Genomic DNA, 20,490 nt, shown 5'->3' on the forward strand with positions numbered 1-20,490 from the left:
CCTTGCATCCCTGGGATAAAGCCCACTTGTTCATGGTGTATGATCTTTTTAATGTGTTGTTGGATCTGACTGCTAAAATTTTGTTAAGGATTTTTTCATTTATGTTCATCAGTGATATTGGCCTGTAGTTTGTGTGTGTGTGTGTATGTGGCATCTTTTTCAGGTTTTGGAATTAGGGTGATGGTGGCCTCATAGAGTGAGTTTGGAAGTTTAACTTCCTCTGCAATTTTCTGGAAGAGTTTCAATAAGATAGGTGTTAGCTCTTCTCTAAATTTTCGGTAGAATTCAGCTGTGAAGCGTCTGGACCTGGGCTTTTGTTTGTTGGAAAATTTCTGATTACATATTTGCCCATTTCTTCCAAGTTGTCCATTTTATTTGCATATACTTGCTGATAGTACTCTCTTATGATCCTTTGTATTTCTGTGTTGTCTGCTGTGATCTCTCCATTTTCATTTCTAATTTTATTGATTTGATTTTTCTCCCTTTGTTTCCTGATGAGTCTGGCTAATGGTTTGTCAATTTTATTTATCCTCTCAAAGAACCAGTTTTTGGCTTTGTTGATTTTTGCTATGGTCTCTTTTGTTTCTTTTGCATTTATTTCTGCCCTAATTTTTAAGATTTCTTTGCTTCTATTAACCCTGGGGTTCTTCATTTCTTCCTTTTCTAGTTGCTTTTGGTGTAGAGTTAGGTTATTTATTTGACTTTTTCTTGTTTCTTGAGGTATGCCTGTATTGCTATGAACCTTCCCCTTAGCACTGCTTTTACAGTGTCCCACAGATTTTGGGTTGTTTTGTTTTCATTTTCATTCGTTTCTATGCATATTTTGATTTCTTTTTTGATTTCTTCTGTGATTTGTTGGTTATTCAGAAGTGTGTTGTTCAGCCTCCATATTGTGGAATGTTTAATAGTTTTTCTCCTGTAATTGAGATCTAATCTTACTGCACTGTGGTCAGAAGCTTGGAATGATTTTAGTTTTTTTTTAATTTACCGAGGCTAGATTTATGGCATAGGATGTGATCTATCCTGGTGAAGGTTCCGTGTGCCCTTGAGAAAAAGGTGAAATTCATTGTTTTGGGGTGAAATGACCTAAGGATATCAATTAGATCTAACTGGTCTATTGTATCATTTAAAGTTTGTGCTTCCTTGTTAATTTTCTGTTTAGTTGATCGACCCATAGGTGTGAGTGGGGTATTAAAGTCCCTCACTATTATTGTGTTATTGTTAATTTCCCCTTTCATACTTGTTAGCATTTGTCTTATATATTGTGGTGCTTCTATGTTGGGTGCATATATATGTATAATTGTTATATCTTCTTCTTGGATTGATCCTTTTATCATTATGTAGTGTCCTTCTTTGTCTCTTTTCACAGCCTTTGTTTTAAAGTCTATTTTATCTGATATGAGTATTGCTACTCCTGCTTTCTTTTGGTCTCTATTTGCGTGGAATATCTTTTTCCAGCCCTTCACTTTCAGTGTGTATGTGTCCCTTGTTCTGAGGTGGGTCTCTTGTAGATAACATATATAGGGGTCTTGTTTTTGTATCCATTCAGTCAATCTGTCTTTTGGTTGGGGCATTCAACCCATTTACGTTTAAAGTAATTATTGATAAGTATGATCCCATTGCCATTTACCTTATTGTTTTGGGTTCGAGTTTATACACCCTTTTTGTGTTTCCTGTCCAGAGAAAATCCTTTAACATTTGTTGGAGAGCTGGTTTGGTGGTCTGAATTCTCTCAGCTTTTGCTTGTCTGTAAAGCTTTTGATTTCTCCTTCATATTTGAATGAGATCCTTGCTGGGTACAGTCATCTGGGCTGTAGGTTATTTTCTTTCATCACTTTAAGTATATCCTGCCATTCCCTGCTGGCCTGAAGAGTTTCTATTGAAAGATCAGCTGTTATCCTTATGGGAATCCCCTTGTGTGTTATTTGTTGTTTTTCCCTTGCTGCTTTTAATATTTGTTCTTTGTGTTTGATCTTTGTTTATTTGATTAATATGTGTCTTGTGGTATTTTGCATTGGGTTTATCCTGTTTGGGACTCTCTGGGTTTCTTGGACTTGGGTGATTATTTCCTTCCCCATTTTAGGGAAGTTTTCAACTATTATCTCCTCAAGTATTTTCTCATGGTCTTTCTTTTTGTCTTCTTCTTCTGGGACTCCTATGATTCGAATGTTGGGATGTTTAACATTGTCCTAGAGGTCTCTGAGATTGTCCTCATTTCTTTGATTTCATTTTTCTTTTTTCCTCTCTGATTCATTTATTTCTACCATTCTATCTTCTACTTCACTAATCCTATCTTCTGCCTCCATTATTCTACTATTTGTTCCCTCCAGAGTGTTTTTTGTCTCATTTATTGCATTATTTGGGCTTCCCTGGTGGCTCAGAGGTTAAAGTGTCTGCCTGCAATGCAGGAGACCTGGGTTTGATCCCTGGGTCAAGAAGATCCCTTGGAGAAGGAAATGGCAACCCACTCCGGTATTCTTGCCTGGAGAATCCCATGGACAGAGGAGCCTGGTGGGCTACAGTCCACAGGGTCACAAAGAGTCGGACATGACTGAGTGACTTCTCTTGTTCACTTATTGCATTATTCATTATATATTGACTCTTTCTTATTTCTTCTAGGTCCTTGTTCAACCTTTCTTGCATCTTCTCAATCCTTGTCTCCAGGCTGTTTATCTGTGATTCCATTTTGTTTTCAAGATTTTGGATCATTTTCACTATCATTATTTGGAATTCTTTATCAGGTAGATTCCCTATCTCTTCCTCATTTGTTTGGTTTGGTGGGCATTTGTCCTGTTCCTTTACCTGCTGGGTGTCCCTCTGTCTCGTTTTCTTGTTTATATTGTTGTGTTTGGGGTGGCTTTTCTGTATTCTGGCAGTTTGTGGAATTCTGTTTATTGTGGAGTTTCCTCACTGTGGGTGGGTTGTACAGGTGGCTTGTCAAGGTTTCCTGGTTAAGGAAGCTTGTGTCGGTGTTCTGGTGGGTGGGGCTGGGTTTCTTCTCTCTGGAGTGCAATGAAGTGTCCAGTAATGAGTTATGAGATGTCATTGGGTTTGAAGTGACTTTGGGCAGCCTGTATATTGAATCCCAGGGCTATGTTCCTGTGTTGCTGGAGAATTTGTGTGGTATATCTTGCTCTGGAACTTGTTGGTCCTTGGGTGGTGCTTGGTTTCAGTGTAGGTATGGAAGCGTTTGATGAGCTCGTATCGATTAACGTTCCCTGGAGTCAGGAGTTCTCTGGTGTTCTAAGGATTTATACTTAAGCCTCCTGCTTCTGGTTTTCAATCTTTTTTTTTACAGTAGCCTCAAGACTTCTCCATGTATACAGCACCATTGATAAAACATCTAGGTTAAAGATGAAAAGTTTCTCCACAGTGAGGGATACCCAGAGAGATTCACAGAGTTACATGGAGAAGAGAAGAGGGAGGAGGGAGTTACAGGTAACTCAAATGAGATGAGGTGGAATCAAAAGAGGAGAGAGCAAGCTATCCTCCACTTTCTCATGTGCTCTCCACAGTCTGGACCACTCAGAGATGTTCACGGAGTTATACAGAGAAGAGAAGAGGGAAGAAGGAGACAGAGGTGGCCAGGAGGATAAAGGGGGGAATCAAAAGAAGAGAGACATATCCAGCCAGTAATCAGTTCCCTAAGTGTTCTCCACTGTCTGGAACACACAAAGAGATTCACAGAGTTGGGTAGAGAACAGAAGGGGGAGGGAAGAGATAGAGGTGACCTGGTGGAGAAAAAGGAGAGTCCAAAGGAGGAGAGAGCAGTCAAGCCAGTAATCTAGCTCCCAAGTAAAAATGTACTGAAGATTGGGTTCTTAAAGGTACAAAATTGATACTAAATACCAAAAAGAAAAGATTAAAAATCTAGCATAGAGTTTGGCTTTTCAAAAATGCAATTTTAAAGAAAAAGAGAAAAAATAAAGTCACAAAAATTATAAAATATATATATGAAGTTTGCTTTAAAAAATAGGGTCTCTCTTTTTTTTGCAAAGTAATAGGTTATAAAAATGAAAATTAAAGGAGTAATAGAGGACTTAAAAATCAAAAACTATTTTAAAAAATTTCTAAATGATAGTAAAAATAGTATATATCTAGGACTTTCTCTGGTGTTGTTGTGGGCAGTATGGAGTCAGTTCATTATCAGATAGTTCCTTGATCCGGCTTATATTTCTCAAGACCTATAGGCCCCTTCCTATGTAGTCGGTACTATCTACAGGGTCTTAATCTATTGCACCTGTCACATCCAAGGAGGGTCCCTCTGTTTTAGCTTCTTCTGTTTGCAGGTCTCTTCAGTGTCAAATTTCCACCCTGGCACAAGGGGGCGGTGGTGGACACTTTTTTAGGCTCACTTGTTCAGTTGTGCTGTGAGGAGGAAGGGACACTGCAAATAAATAACACTGGCATGTGCTTGCAGTGTCTCAACCACACTGGGTTAGCCCCCGCTCATGGCGTGTGTGCTTTCCCTGTCTACACTGCTTAGGCTGTAGGTTGCTCTGCCAGGAACTGTCTGAGGCTGGCCGTGGGTTGGATGCACTTCCCAGGTCTAAGCCGCTCAGGTTCAGGTATTCGGGTAGTCCTCAGAGGCATAGACTCGGTTGAGCCTGCATTTGTGCCCTTCCCAGATCCGAGCAGCTCAGGTGACCAGGTGTTTGGTGAGCTCATTCACTGTGACTTATTGCCTTCCCCGTCCCTGCCGCTTGGTTTTCTGGGTGTACAACTGGTGCATCTTAGGCAGATGTTGACCATCCAGAATCCCAAGAAATCATGGCTAGCTATGTAGCCTGCTTGCAGTTTGGTAGATAATGCCTCTCTGGGGTCGCAATTGCCTCCTTCTGGCTCTGGCTAACCTCGCCTGCCTGTCTCCAGTTGGGGATGGGCTGGCCTGCCACCGGCTATCTCTGCTCAGTCCTTTGTTCTGTGAACAGGCCTGACAGTGTCTTAGGTTAGGGCTTTTCACATAGCTCTAGTCAGTCCTTTCTTCTGTGAGTGGGCCTGGCAATGTCTTGGGTTAGGGCTTTTCACGTGGTAGTTATCCCACAGTCTGGTTTGCTATCCCAAGTTAGTTCCTTCAGATTGCCCTTGGGGCATTCAGTCCCAGTCCTTACTCTAAGCAATGCAGCCTGCACCTCCCTGCCCAGCCACTGCTTGCTAGTGGCGAATGCAGGCATCTGTGCTGCTTCTCTGCTGGGGGAGTTACCATTGGGTACGTAATCTGTGGGGTTTAATTATTTATTCATTTTTCCTCCCTTTTATGTTGCCCTCTGTGCTTCCAAGGCTTGCCACAGACTCAGCCGTGAGAGTGTTTCCTGGTGTTTGGGAATTTCTCTCTTTTTAAGACTCCCTTCCTGGGATGGAGCTCTGTCTCTGCCTCTTTTGTCTCTCTTTTTATCTTTTATATTTTTTCCTACATCCTTTTGAAGACAATGAGCTGTTTTTCTGGGTACCTGATGTTCTCTACCAGCATTCAGAAGTTGTTTTGTGGAATTTTCTCAGCGTTCAAATGTTCTTTTGATGAATTTGTGGGGGAGAAAGTGGTCTCCCTGTCACATTCCTCCACCATCTTAGGACCACCTCCCGCCGACCATTTTTTGATTGAGTTCTTTGCTGTTTTGATATTGGGTTGTAAGGATTGATTGTTTATTTTGGGTATTAACCCTTTGTCAGACACATGGTTGCAAATATTTTCTCCTATTCCATAGGTTGTTTTTGAGTTCATGATTTCCTTTGCTGTACAAAATCTTCTAAAAGTTTAATTAGATCCCATTATTTTTATTTCTTTTACCTTAGGAGACTGATCCAAGAACATATTGCTACAAATTATGTAAAAGAATATTATGCTTATGTTATCTTCTAAGATTTTTACAGGGCAATTTAACAGATATTGCATTAAATTGCTAGATTTCTTTGGATGATATGGCCATCTTGCTGTTGTTGTTGTTCAATCACTAAGTCATATCTGATTTTTTGTGACCCCATCAACTGCAGCACACCAGGCTTCCCTGTCCTTCACCATCTCCAAGAGTTTGTTCAAACTTATATCCATTGAGCCAGTGATGCCATCCAACCATCTCATCCTCTGTCACTTCCTTCTCCTCTTGCCCTCAATCTTTCCCAGTATCAATCTTTTCCAGTGAGTTGGTTCTTTGCTTCTGGTAGCAAAGAATTGGAACTTCGAATTCAGCATCAGTCCTTCCAATTAATATTCAGAGTTTATTTCCTTTAGGACTGACTGGTTTGATTGCCTTGCAGTCCAAGACACTCTCAAAAAGCTTCTCCAGCACAGTTCAAAAGCATCAACTTCTTTGGTGTTCAGCCTTCTTTATTATCCAGCTTTCATATCTGTACATGACCACTGGATAAACCATAGCTTTGACTATATAGACATTTGTCAGCAAAGAGATGCCTCTGCTTTTTAACATGGTCTTTTTTAACAATATTAAATATTTCAATCTAAGAGAATGTACTATATTTCTATTTCTTTGAATCATATTCAATTTTTTTCATCAATGTTGTATAGTTTTCAGAGTATAGGTCTTCAATCTCCTTGGTTATTTCTAGGTATGCTTTTATGTAATTATTATTGTAATATATATTTTTTACTCTTTCTGATATTTCATTATGAGCATTAATATATATAAACTCAACAGATTTACATATTGCTGAGTTTATTTATTAATTCTAATAATTTTTATGTGGAGACTTTCAATTCTCTATATAAAGTATCATGTCCCTCTATATAAAGTATCTGCAAAAATTGAGAGTTTATTTCTTCACTTCCAATTTGGATACCATTTATTTCTTTTTCTTGTCTAATTGCCATGGCTAGGATTTTCAAAATTATGGTATATAAAAGTGGTGAGAGTTGGCATCTTATTTTTTTTCTGAATTTGGCAAAAAGGCTTTCTGCTTTTCACCATTGAGTATTATGTTGGCTATGAGTTTGTCATAAATGGTCTTTATTGTGTTGAAATATGTTCCCTGTATACCCACTTTGGTGGAAGTTTTTATCATGAATAGATGTTAAATTTTGTCAAATGCTTTCTTTGAATCTGTTGAAATGATCATGTGATTTTTATTCTTCCTTTTATGACTGTGTTGTGTCATATTGATTGATTTGCAAATATTGAACCATCCTGGTGGCTCAGTGGTAAAAAAAAAAAAAAATCCACCTGCAATCCAGGAGACACAGGTTAGATCCTTGGGTTGGGAAGATCCCTTGGAGGAGGGCATGACAATCCACTCCAGTATTCTTGCCTGAAAACTCCCATGGACAGAGGAGTCTCCTGGGTTGTGAAGAGTCAGACATGATTAAAGCAATTGAGCATGGCATGATGAGCCTGGAATAAATCCAAATTTTTCATAATTTATTGTTGGATTTGGTTTGCTAAAATTTTGTTGAGGATTTTTGCATCCATATTTACCAAAGATACTGGTAATATCATCACCAAGATATTCATCAAGATATTTCTTTCTTTTTTTTATTTTCTAGTGCCTTATTTTTTGTATCAAGGTATTGGTAACCCATACAATGAATTTGAGAATTTTCCCTCCTCTTCTATTTTTGGAATTGTTTGAAAAAGATAGGTATTAGTTTTTCTTTATGTTTGATATAGGTCCTCTGTGAAGTCATTTGGTCCTGGACTTTCAATTGCTGGAAGCTTTTTTTTTTTTAAGTATTATAAATTAATTTCTCTTCTAGTAATTGGTCTGTTCATATTGTCTACTTCTTCTTGACTCAGGCTTAGGAGGCTGTATGTTTCTAAAACCTGTCCATTTCTGTTATGTTGTTCAATTTTTTGGTATATCAGTTCAGCTCAATTTAGTCGCTTAGTCATATCTGACTCTTTGTGACCCCATGAATCGCAGCACGCCAGGCCTCCCTGTCCATCACCAACTCCCAGAGTTCACTCAGACTCACGTCCATCGAGTCAGTGATGCCATCCAGCCATCTCATCCTCTGTCATCCCTTTTTCCTCCTGCCCTCAATCCTTCCCAGCATCAGAGTCTTTTCCAATGAGTCAACTCTTCACATGAGGTGGCCAAACCATTGGAGTTTCAGCTTTAGCATCAGTCCTTCCAAAGAAATCCTAGGACTGATCTCCTTTAGAATGGACCGGTTGGATCTCCTTGCAGTTCAAGGGACTCTCAAGAGTCTTCTCCAACACCACAGTTCAAAAGCATCAATTCTTTGGCACTCAGCTTTCTTCACAGTCTAACTCTCACATCCATACATGACTACTGGAAAAACTATAGCCTTGACTAGACGGACCTTTGTTGGCAAAGTAATGTCTCTGCTTTTGAATATGCTATCTAGGTTGGTCATAACTTTCCTTCCAAGGAGTAAGTGTCTTTTAATTTAATGGCTGCAATAATATTCTCTTATAATGTTTTGTATCTCTATGGTATCAGTAGTTATTTCTCCTCTTTCATTTCTTATTTTCTTTATTTGGGTCCTTTTTTCTTCTTGGTGAGCCTAGTTTTGGTGAGTTAAAGTTTTTTCAATTTCATTTATTTTTTCAAAGTAATTGGCTCTTGTATTCATTGATGTTTGAGTGAGTGAGTGAAGTCACTCAGTCGTGTCCAACTCTTTGTGACCCCGTGAACTGTAGCCCACCAGGCTCCTCCGTCCTTGGGATTCTCCAAGCAAGAATACTGGAGTGGGTTGCCATTTCCTTCTCCAGGGGAACTTCCCAACCCAGGGATCGAACCCAGGTCCCCCACATTGCAGGCAGACGCTTTAACCTCTGAGACACCAGGGAAGCCCTGATTTTTTGGTCTCTATTTTATTTACCCCTTGACCACTATTATTTCCTTTCTTCTGCTAACTTTAAGCTTTGTTTGTTCTTTTTTTCTGATTCTTTAGTGGTAGGCAAGGTTGTTTGAGTTTTTCCTTGTTTCCCTAAGACCTGTATTACTATGAACTTCCCTCTTAGAACTCCTTGTGCTGATTCCCATAGATTTTGGAAAATTGTGTTATTTTCACTTGTATACAGGTACTTCCTGATTTCCTCTTTGCTTTCTTCATCGACCCATTGTTTTGTTAGTAGCATATTGTATAGTCTCCACTTGTTTGTTCTTTTCCAATTTCTCTTTCTGTAGTTGATTTCTGTTTTATACTGTTGTGTTTGGGGAAAAAAGCTTGATATAATTTCTATCCTCTTATGTGATCTATCCTAGAGAATGGTTCATATGCAATTGAGTGTGTATTCAACTGTTTTTGGATGTAATGTTCTGAAGATATCTATGAAATCTAACTGGTCTATTTCATCATTTAAGACCACTGTTGCCTTATTGATTTTCTGGCTGGATGATCTGTCCATTTATGAGTGGAATGCAAATATCCTACTATTATTGTATTATTGTCAACTTTTCACTTTATGCCTGTTACTATTTACTTCATATATGTAGGTCCTCCTGTGTTGGGTGTGTATATGATAATTTATCATTATATAATGTTATGCTCTGTCTTCTGTTATGACTTTCATTTTAAAGTCTTTTTTGCCTGACTTGTGTATTGTTACCCTTCCATCATTGTTATTTCCATAAGATATGCTTTTTCATCACCTCACTTTCATTCTGTATGTGCCTTTAATGAGTCTCTTGTAGGCAGCAGATTGAAGGATCTCTTTTTTTTAAATTAATTAGCTACCCTATGTCTTTTCATTGGAGGATTTAGTCCATTTGACACGCAAAGCAATTATTGATAGGTATGTGCTTACTGCCATTTTATTGTTTTCCAGTTTCTTTGTAGTTCTCTTTTCATTTCTACATTTTGCGTCTCCTGTTTTGGTTGATAATTTTCTTTTATAGTTGGGTTTCTTTCTCTCTCTTTTTTGTACTTATTGTAGGTACTTGATATGTGGTTACCATCAGGTTCATATATACTGATTTATAATTAAATCTACTTGATATAAACTGATAGTTACTTAAGTATAACTACGTTCTAAAAGATCAACATTTTTACTCCCCTCCCCCATATTTTGTATTTTTATCTCAGATTTCACACCTTCATGTTTATCCTTTTATTGTTTACTGTAGTTACAGTTGCTTTTACATTTGTTTTGTTTTTAATCTATGTATTGGCTTAAGTGATCTTCTATTGGAATTTTCTCTTTCCTGTAGATTCTTATTCCTTTCCCATTTAGAGAAAAGTCTTCAATATATTGGGGGAATGAGTTTTGCACTGATGAATTATTTTAGTTTCTGCTTGATTGAGAAGTTCTTTTATGTTTCCTTTTACTCTAAATTATAATCTTGCTGAGTAGAGAACCTAGGTTGCAATTTTTTCCCTTTCAGAACTTCAAATACCATGATGCTCTGCAATGATTCTGCAGAAAAATAGCTGACAGCCTTATGGGGATTGCCTTGTATAAGACTGTTTCTATCTTTCTACCTATAGAATTCTCTTTTTAACTTTTGCCATTTTAATTATGATATGTTTGATAATTTTGATACTCTTTTCTCTTCTCCTTCTGGAACTCTATAATGCAAACATTGGCACAGTTAATGTTCTTCCACAGATACCATTTGTTGCTTTTTCTTTCATTTGTCTTTCTATCTGCTATTCTGACTTTATTCCATCATCCAGATCACTTATGCATTCTTCTGTGTCATTTAGTCTGCTATTCATTGCTTCTAGTGAGCTTTTTAGCTCAGATATTGAATAACCTATTTTGATTTATTCTTATGTTTTCTAGTTTTTTTTTTTTTTCTTAAAGCTATCTGGATTTAGATCAATTATCTTTCTTAATTCAATTAGTATTTTTAATACTGATTCTTTGAATTATTTTCCTGGTGGAGTGATTATTTCTGTTTCATCATTATTTTCTCATAGGTTTTCTCTTGCTTTCTATTTAGACATGACTTAGAGACTGACACTTTCACTTTTCTACTTGGAACAGTTCCTCTACCTTTTCATTTTACCTAACTTTGTACCTATGAAATCAGGTGAAACAGTTACCTATTGTGGTTTTGAAGAGGTGTTCTTAGGTAGGAGCACCCCTATGTAGACTGCATTTGCCAAATACCTTTGATAGGAAGGATAGATTTTATGTGAATGCCAGTCATGTTTTTCCTCAGGGTGTGCTGGCCACTGTCACCTTGGTAAAGGGTGTGACTGATGATGGAGGAGCTAGTTCCTTGTAAGGATCAGGGACTGTTCCCAAGTTGTTGGAGTGGAAGCCCTGAGTTTCAGGCTCAGGCTGGCTTCATTCCCTTTGTGTAATTTTCCTTTTCCATGAACTAGAACTTTTACCCCAAAAGAGCAAAGTGTGACAGCAAGTGTGGCCTCTGCACTTACAGAAGTCTCATGTGCTGTCTGTGTAGGCATCTGAGGCTTCATTCAGTTGCAGGCAGTGGTAGCATCTTTTGCCATGTTGTGGCCACCACAGGTCTAATTTTAAATTGCGAAGTGAAGTAGGTGGGGCTGGAGCATGTACTCTTCTTGAGCTGGGGTACACAGTAAGGCAGTCACAGGAATTCTGGCAATCATGCTGCTATCCAAAGTCTAAGCTGTTTAAGTAAGTGCCAACTATGGCTGCTGCTGTCCCACCTGGCCTACACCCCAGGCTCCTGGGTTGCCTCTGTGTACCTCAATTAGTTCTTTTCTCTGATCCTGGCTGCCCTAGGTCCAAGGCCAAGCTGTGGCATGGAGTAAGTGGAAGTTCATTGGTCAGCTAGAGTGACAAGCTACCACTCCTTGGCACTGGAATTAGGCTTCTCCGGACTTTTTAATCTGTCCTAGTAGTTCCACAGCCAAGAGGGCTTGTCTCCTATGTGTAGAGCTCGAGAACTAGGAAGCCTAATTTTTGACTCAACACTCTCCAGGGGGAGTGTTCATCTGTGTGAACCCCCTTTTCCTCTTATTCCCCTCCTGGGGCACAGGTTCCAACCCAATGCTTTCTTTCCATCCTACCCAATTACATGTGTCAGCCTTGGCTGTATAGAAGTCCTTCTGCCAGTTTTAAGTTAGTTTTCTATAAGAACTGTTCTGTGTGTAGATGCATTTTTGATTAATTAATGCTGAGCTTCATATCCTTTTACTCTACCTTCCTGATCTCCCCCTCCCTAGATTTCCTTTAGAGAGAGATTCCTTGTATTAAACTGAAATGGTTCTTCCTGTGGCATTTGCTTCTGTATTCTGCTCTACCCTCTGGGACCAACAAGAATGTGTGTGCTCTATTCCATGACCATTCCAAGCTCTGAATACAGAGTTCTATCTACCTGAGTCTTCTGTTCTTCTAAGCTCATTCAGCCATTCTTTATAAAGCAGATTTCCTCTTAGTTTTCTGGACTTCTCACTTTCTTCTAGACACATATTAGTCTGTCTTGGCCACTACTAAGGGACTGGGACTCTCAGCAGATGCAAGCTATGTTCCTGGTATAGATTAATTAAAGACACCCATTTCCTTATCTAAGCCACGTTTGCTACAGTTTACCAGAATTTGTCTAAATAAGGAGACTTAGGGCATGCCATGTGAGAGCAGCTTCAGCAACATAGTTATATGAGGGAGAAAAAATAAAACAGCTTGAGAATTAAGAAATCTTATTTACAATATCCGTTCTCTTTATGTCTGTGGCCTTAAGCAAATAACTAACATTGTCTGGGTCTCCTTTTCTGCATCTGTAAAATGAGCTGAGAAATAAATTTAACTAAGTGATTTCTGAGGTATTTTTCAACTCTAAGGTATTTTGAATGTGGGCTTTGAGGGCATTGATGGGCCAGGAGAAAGCTGACAAAATTGTTATGCCAAGTGACAGATAGAAGGATGGATCGATATTTGATATTTAAAGTATACTAAAATGTTTAAGATATAATCTAGGTGAAGGGCATGGAGATGTTCACTATAAAATTCTTTTAACTCCTGTATATACATGAATATTTTAATAACAAAATTAAGGTTGACAATCCAACAACTAAGAGAAATACATTTTTTCTTTTGACATTGACGGTCTCCTATTTATTGTTCTTAAAATCCTATGATCCCAAGAAAACATAGGCAGAACACTATGACATAAATCACAAGATCCTTCATGACCCACCTTCTAGAATAATGAAAATAAAAGCAAAAATGAACAAATGTAACTTAATTAAACTGAAAAGATTTTTCACAGCAAAGGAAACTATAAGCAAGGTGAAATGACAGCCCTGAGAATGGAAGAAAATAATAGCAAATGACACAACTGACAAGGATTAGTCTCCAAAATATACAAGCAGCTCATGAAACTCAGTACCAAAAAAAGAAATCAACCAATCAAAAACTGGGCAAAAGACCTAAACAGACATTTCTCTAAAGAAGACATATAGTTGGGTGTTAAACACTTGAAAAGATGCTCAACATTGCTCATTATTAGAGAAATGCAAATCAAATATACAAGATATCACCTCACACTGGTCAGAATGGCCACCATCAAAAAATCTGAAAACAATAAATGCTGAAGTGGGTGTGGAGAAAAGGGAACATTCTTGCACAGTTGGTAGGAATGTAAATTTACACAGCCACTATGGAGAACAGTAAAAAGATTCCTTGAAAAATAGGCATTAAACTACCATATGACCCAACAATCCCACTGCCATAAATATATCCTCAGAAAAACATAATTGACAAAGATATACATACCCCAATGTTCATTGCAGCACTATATACAATCCCTAGAACATGGAAACAACCTAGATGTCCATTGACAGATGAATGGATAAAGAAGCTGTGGCACATATTTACAATGGAATATTACTCAGCCATATAAAAGTCCACAAGCAACAAGTGCTGGAGAGGGTTTGGAGAAAAGGGAATCTTCTTGTGCTGTTGGTAGGAATGTAAATTGATACACCAAATACAAAAAGCAGTACATAGATTCTTTTTAAAACTAGGCATAAAACTATTATGTGATCCAGCAATCTCACTACTAGGCATACACCCTGAGGAAACCAAAATTGAAAAAGACACATGTACCTCAATGTTCATTGCAGCACTCTTTATGATGGCTAGGACATGGAAGAAAACTAGATGTCCATCGACAGGTGAATGGATAAAGAAGCTGTGGTACATATATATAATGGAATATTACTCAGCCATTAAAAGGAACACATTTGAGTCAGTTCTAATGAGGTAGATGAACCTAGAGCCTATTATACAGAGTGAAGTAAGTCCAAAAGAAAAAAATAAAAATCATATGTTAACTAATATATATGGAATCTACAAAATGGTACTGATGAACCTATTTGCAGAGCAGCAATGGAGATGCAGATATAGAGAACAGACTTATAGATATGGGAAATGGGGAGGAAGGAGAGGGTTGGATGAATGAAGAGAGTAGCCTGGAAACATTTACACTACTATATGTAAAATAGATAGTCAATGGGAATTTGTTGTATGACTCAGGGAATTCAAAACAGGGCTCTGTAACAATCTAGAGGGGTGGGAAGTAGGAGGGAGTTTCAAGAGGGAAGGGACATATGTTGATGTATGGCAGAAACTAATGCAATATTGTAAAGCTGTTATCCTTCAACTAAAAATAAATAAAATTTTAAATAATCCTATGATTCCTATTATTCCCAGTTCAGTGTACAGCTTTTCCTTTCCCTTGGTTGTGGCATATCAAATCTTCTCCACCACTTGGACATTCATATTAAAATAACTACTGACAACCAAAGGAGCAATGAAAGAAATGAAATACTCCAAGAAGGGATGAATAATAGGAATTTTTTAGATGGCTTTTGAATGAGACCTGCCAGTAGTGGGTAAAGTGTGATTGAAATATTAAATCTAGCTCAATTCAGAACAATAAACATTTAGAATACATTTTCTGTGTACCAGCCACTCTGCTACATCTGGGAACCCTAAGATAAAAAAGTATATTTGGCCCTTGACCTATAGAAGCTCTAGCTATAACTGATCAAACTGATACATAAACAGATAATTTGACTTTAGTGTTATTTCAGCTTAAATATAAGAAAATAACTTCAAAATAATATGTTTTCTGTTTTACACTGCTGCTGCTGTGCTGATGATAAAATGAAAATGTAAAAAAGATTGTATCATGTAAAATGAGGCCAAACTGACAGTGAAATGTTCATTGAAAATTCATTGGCTATATTATACAGAGTGAAGCAAGCCAGAAAGAAAAACACCAATACAGTATACTAATCTAGTCAAGGCTGTGGTTTTTCCAGTGGTCATGTATGGATGTGAGAATTGGACTGTGAAGAAGGCTGAGTGCTGAAGAATTGATGCTTTTGAACTGTGGTGTTGGAGAAGACTATTGAGAGTCCCTTGGATTGCAAGGAGATCCAACCAGTCCATTCTTAAGGAGATCAGCCCTGGGATTTCTTTAGAAGGAATGATGCTAAAGCTGAAACTCCAGTATTTTGGCCACCTCATGTTAAGTGTTGACTCATTGGAAAAGACTCTGATGCTGGGAGGGATTGGGGGCAGGAGGAGAAGGGGATGACAGAGGATGAGATGGCTGGATTGACTCAGCATCCAATGCCGATTGGATGGCATCACTGACTCGATGGATGTGAGTCTGAGTGAACTCCGGGGGTTGGTGATGGACAGGGAGGCCTGAAGTGCTGCCGGCATCCAGCCCCGGAGGATCCAGGGTAATTCGAAGCGGGGACAGAGTCAGCGTCTGTCGGTGTCTAGAGGAAAATTGTTTAATTAAAGATATGCAGAGAAATTAGAAAAAAAATAGTGTAGTAGGAAAATTAGTGAAGAAAAGAGGCTGAATAACTTGGTTTACATGGAGAACCAATAAAACCCCGAGACAAGGGGTTTGCACCACCTCTGTAGGCCACAGGCATCTTCCTGGTCTCCCTAAGGAGCAGAGACACAAAGTGTCTCCCTGCTCAGATCTTAGAAGTCCAGGCAAAATTAGTAGGCCTGGTGAGCTTCCGCGCTCCAGATGGGAATTCAGCCAGAAAATGAGAAAAGACGACACGGGGGAAACCAGTCTTTCCAGGGACTGGTCCGTTTCTTTATTTTCCAGGTCCGCTTTTATACTTTTAGTTGTACATAGAGATAAATGTAAGAAACAGAGTCACGCAGGATCAGCTGCTCTGACCCTTATCTAAAGACAGTGTTCTTTGCATATGTTTGTTCTTACAAGGGTCTTACGTTTGTTTACAATATCTTCTGGTCTGGAGATCGATTAACATTTTATGGCACCATCTTTCTTTCTATTGATAAAGGTTAGTCAATCAGAAAACTTGTTTTCCCTTAAGATCTACTTAGTCTTAAGATAGTGATAAAGTTGCATTCTTACATAGCAAGGACATAATGATTTATAACAAAGAAAGAGGAGTACAGTGATTTATAACAAAGAGAAAATTCATTAACTCAAAAGTCTAGTATTGCTAACATCAAAACTACTATATTTCTTTTTCTACATTCCAATTACATTGATTAACATACTCCCAGGTGCCTAAGGATATGGAGGCCTGGTGGCAATCATTAACTCAGCAATGAAACCCTTCACCAACATGATTTTTATCTTTAGAAAAACCCTAAGGCTTTCAAAATACTCCAAACTCTCTGTGCTGTTTATGGTTGAGAGGTTGTAAACAATCATGTAGTAGTAGCAAGAGTGTGGATAATCCTGTCACACAAGCTAGTCTGCCAGCAGAGAGGTTTGACCTGAGACACTCCTTTTATATGCAGGAGACTATTAACTGGAGCTCTAAGTTAATTTTCCAGAGAAAGGTGGTCAGGGATAGCCCCTGTTAATGTCAGAAGAGTGTAGTATAACAGACAGATTTTGGTTTCATGGGTAGATGCTCGAGCAGATATAGGGACTTCTTGAGTCTTGATCCACCTTGCCTGCATGACCTTGTCATGGGTGGAGTCGGGGAGTCCCTTGAGTCCTGACCCGCCTTTGCTCATCAGGGCTGTTCCTCATGACCTTTGCCATGGGTGGGATCTCCCATGCTGGCTCCTGGCAACGTGCTGTGATTCATGGGGTCGCAAAGAGTTGGACACGACTGAGCGACTGAACTGAACTGAAATGAACTGAATGCATATATATGGAATTTAGAAAGATGGTAATGATAACCTTATATGCAAGATTGCAAAAGAGACACAGATGTATAGAACAGTCTTTTGGACTCTGCGGGAGAGAGCAGGGTGGGATGATATGGGAGAATGGCACTGAAACATGTAAGTTATCACATATGAAACGAATCGCCAGTCCAGGTTCGATGCATGATACAGGGTGCTCGGGGCTGGTGCACTGGGATGACCCAGAGGGATGGGATGGGGAGGTAGGTGGGAGGGGGATTCAGGGTGGGAAACACATGTACACCCACGGCAGATTCATGTCAATGTATGGCAAACGAATACAATATTGTAAAGTAAAATAAATAAGTAAATAAAACTATAAAAAGAAAATTAATTGGCTAGAGAACTTATAGAAAAGTGCTAATGCTCCATATAAACTGGAGTGTGACTTGTCTTATGAATAACGAGCAAGAGTGATTCTAAAGCCACAGATTTCATGATTTAATTCATTCAGAGATTTCCCTTATGTCAGAGGAGGAACAAAACAAGAAAGAAAACAGAATTCAAACAATACTTCACTGAAATACTTCAGTGAAGTAAGGCTCTCTCAAACCTCCTTAGGATTGGAACACAAGACACTCTAACAAATAGAATGTTTTTTGGAATATGATAGTCATTTATTAAGAAAAAATATAATCAATAATGTATCAGTTAGCGAACACTTGTTATGTACTAGACAATTCTCCTTCACTGTATTTACATTGGTCCATAAAATCCACCTAACCTACTTAAAAGTTAGAAAGATAGATACCATCTCTACTTTTTTGAATGAAGAAATTGGAGCACAAGGACATTAAGATCTTGCCTATTGTTACATAGCTAGTAAGTATTTGACATGTGATTTGAACCTACTCTGCCTAACCGTGGACTCCAACCCTTAATCAGTGTCTCAAATCAAATTTTACTTATTTTTACATTATTTGAACTCCCCTCACAGGTAAGTGGTGCTACTGGTAAAGAACCCACCTGCCAATGCAGAAGACCCGAGATACAGGTTTGATCCTGGGTTGGGAAAATCCTCTGGAGGAGGGCATGGCAACCCACTCCAGTATTCTTGCCTGGAGAATCCCATGGACAGAGGAGCCTGGCTGGCAGACTAGCGTCACAAAGAGTCAGACACCACTGAAGCGACTTAGCACACACATAAACACAGGTAAACTGGGGGTGAGATGGGTAGTCTACACTTTTAAGAAAATACTGAATGATTCTGAGAGGTGAACCAGGAGAGCATATTAAAGGTAGAGGTACTTTGTAGAAAACACACTTCATAGGTTGCTTGTCAACATCATAAAGAACTTGAAATCATTTTTGTTGTTGTTGTTCAGTCACCAAGTCATGTCTGACTTTTCATGACCCCATGGACTGCAGCATACCAGGCTTCCCTGTCCCTTACCATCTCCCAGAGTTTGCCCAAGCTCATGTCCATTGAATCAGTGATACCATCCTTTGTCACCTTCTCCTTCTGCCTTCAGTCTTCTCCAGCATCAGGGTATTTTCCAGTGAGTCGGCTCTTTGCATCAGGTAGCCAAAGTACTGGAGCCTCAGCTTCAACATCAGTGCTTCCAATGAGTATACATGGTTGATTTTCTTTAAGATTGACTGGTTTGATATCCTTGCTATCCAAAGGATTCTCACAAGTTTTGTCCAGCACCACAGTACAAAAGCATCCATTCTGCTCTGTCTTCTTTACAGTCCAGCTCTCACATCTGTACATGAGTAATGGAAAGATGATAGCCTTAACTATACAGACTTTTGTTGGCAAAGTGATGTCGTTGCTTTTTAATACATTGTCCAGATTTTTCATATTTTTCCTGACAAGAAGAAATCTTCTAAGTTCATGGCTGCAGTCACCAGCCACTGTGATTTCAAAGACCAAGAAAAGGAAATCTGTCACTGCTTCCACCTTTTCCCCTTCCATTTGCCATGCAGTGATAGGACTGGATGTCATGATCTTATTTTTTTTTTTTTAATATTGAGTTTTAAGCCAGCTTTTTCAATCTCCTCCTTCACCTTCATCAACAGGTTCTTTAGTTCCTCTTTGCTTTCTGCCATTAGAGTGGTATCATCCATATATCTGAGGCTGTTAATATTTCTCCCGGCAATCTTGATTCCAGCTTGTAACTCATCCAGCTTGGCATTTCGCATGATGTGCTCTGCATATAAATTAAGTAAACAGGTTGACAATGAACAGCCTATTCATACTCCTCAATCCTGAACCAGTCAGTTGTTCCATATAAGGTTCTAACTGTTGCTTCTTGGCCCTCATACTGGTTTCTTAGGAGATAGGTAAGATGGTCTGGTGTTCCCATCTCTTTAAGTGTTTTCCAGTTTTTCATACTCCACACAATCAAAGGCTTTAGTGTAGTTAATGAAACAGAAGTAGATATTTGTCTGGAATTCCCTTGCTTTCTCATGATTCAGCAAATGTTTGCAATTTGATCTCTAGTTCCTCTGTCTTGTCTAAAAGCTTGAACATCTGAAAGTTCTCAGTTCACATAATGCTGAAGCCTACCTTGATGGATTTTGAGCATAACCTTACTAGCACGAGAGATGAGTGCAATTGTCTGGTGGTTTGAACATTCCTTAATACTGCCATTCTTGGAAATTGGGATGAAGATTGACCTTTTCCAGTACTGTGACCACTGCTGGGTTTTCCAAATTTGCTGATAGTGCAGAGTGCAGCACTTTAATAGCATCATCCTTTAGGATTTTAAATAGCTCTGGTGGAATTCCATCACCTTCACTAGCTTTATTGGCAGCAGTGCTTCCTAAGGCCCACTTAACTTCACATTCCAGAATATCTGTCTCTGGGTGAGTGACCACACCATCGTGGCAAGTTGTTAGGATCGTTTTTCTAGGGTTCTTCTGTTTATTCTTGCCATCTCTTCTTGATCTCTTCTGCTTCTAGTAGGTCTTTACCATTTCTGTCCTTTATGGTGCCCATCTTTGGATGAAATATTTCTTTGATATTTCCAAGTTTCTTCAGATCTCTAGTCTTTCTCAGTCTGCTGTTTTCCTCCATTTCTTTGCCTTGTTATTTGAAGAAGGCCTCCTTGTCTCTTCTTGCTATTTTCTGAAACTCTGCATTTAGTTGGGTGTACCTTTACCTTTCTCCCTTGTTTTCTGTTTCTCTTCTTTCCTCAGCTATTTGAAAAGCCTCCTCAGACAACCACTCTGACTTCTTGTATTTCTTTTTCCTTGGAATGGTTTTGTTCACTGCCTCCTGTACAATATTACAAACCTCTGCCCATAGTTATTTAGGCATTCTGTTTACTAGATATAATCCCTTGAATCTATTCATCACTTCCACTTTATATTCGTAGGGGATTTGATTTAAGTCATACCTGACAGGCTAGTGGTTTTCCTTGCTTTTAGTTTAAGCTTTATTTTGCTATGAGGAGCTGATGATCTGAGACACAGTCAGCTCCAG

Source organism: Oryx dammah, unplaced genomic scaffold (assembly GCF_014754425.2).
Source record: "Oryx dammah isolate SB20612 unplaced genomic scaffold, SCBI_Odam_1.1 HiC_scaffold_23, whole genome shotgun sequence".
Taxonomy (NCBI): domain Eukaryota; kingdom Metazoa; phylum Chordata; class Mammalia; order Artiodactyla; family Bovidae; genus Oryx; species Oryx dammah.